A 1,128-nucleotide genomic window follows, 5' to 3' on the forward strand; every position below is an offset into this window, starting at 1 on the left:
TAGCAAGAACCCATTTGGCAGAACTCAATTGCATGTGCATCTTCAAGAAAAATGGAAGGATCCAGAGGTCAATTCAAATACTTAGAAAGTGTGAATATTAACAAGGATTGCCCTTTACAACTAAGTATATGTTATACAAGTGTTCTAAGTGTTGAGTCCTTCTGAAACTTGAAGGCTAATCTCTTCTTTCCTTTCTATTTAAGGATCCTTTTTCCATATACCCAGATGCCGTGTTCTTTTACCCACCTTTTCCCCTCGTTCTTGCAATTCCAATATAATCTGGTTTTGGACACTTCTTTCACAGAAAGGTTCAAATCATACTCCTAGAGTTGTGGAATGTTGTCTTTGAGAGCTTTTGATCCAATGAGCTCATTTGTAAACAGGAAAACTAAGGCTTGGATATTCTGAATGACACACCAAAATCACACTGTAAATTTGTACTAAAATCCCCAAGTCTCCTGACATTAATCTCGGTGAAACTTATGAAGACTTTAGGTAGTTTTCTTTAAAGAGGGGTAAAAGATATTTAGGACAAACATGACACCCTAAATGTTGAATTTTGACTTTAATCTAGTACATAGGGAAAGATTTTTCTTGTTCATTTGTAGCTGGCTCTAAATCAATGTTACAGCCAATGTGTAAGATTCTGGAGAACTTCTTCAATAAACTTAATATTCAACTTAGAATCAATAGAATTCTTCTAAAACTCCTTGAACCATTTTTAAAGAATCAGATACGAGCTTTGAGAGGATTACAGTGGTGAAGGGTCCCCTGTAACTGAGAATCCAACATCATCATTCACTCCTCAGTAGTGTACACTCAGGAAATGAGATGTCTTAACTAAGTGAGCAAGAAATTCCTTTTGCTGAAGAGCAGCGTATCTGAATTCTTACTTGTTACCATGGTATAAAGTCTTTTTGCTGCAAAAGAGAAACCACTGGTCAGCTATCACCCTTGGTATATTTCTTATGGAGATGTGAGTATTGAGTTTGTCCTCTCAGTGAAATGAAATGGTTGCACATAAATAAATACTGAAGTTCCATTCTCTGAGTTGCATACTTTGATTCTTATGAACGACCCTAGACAATCAGTCATATCAGAAATGATCTCACAACAGGAATCCCATCC

The sequence above is a fragment of the Ursus arctos genome, unplaced genomic scaffold, assembly GCF_023065955.2.
Source record: "Ursus arctos isolate Adak ecotype North America unplaced genomic scaffold, UrsArc2.0 scaffold_33, whole genome shotgun sequence".
NCBI lineage: Eukaryota > Metazoa > Chordata > Mammalia > Carnivora > Ursidae > Ursus > Ursus arctos.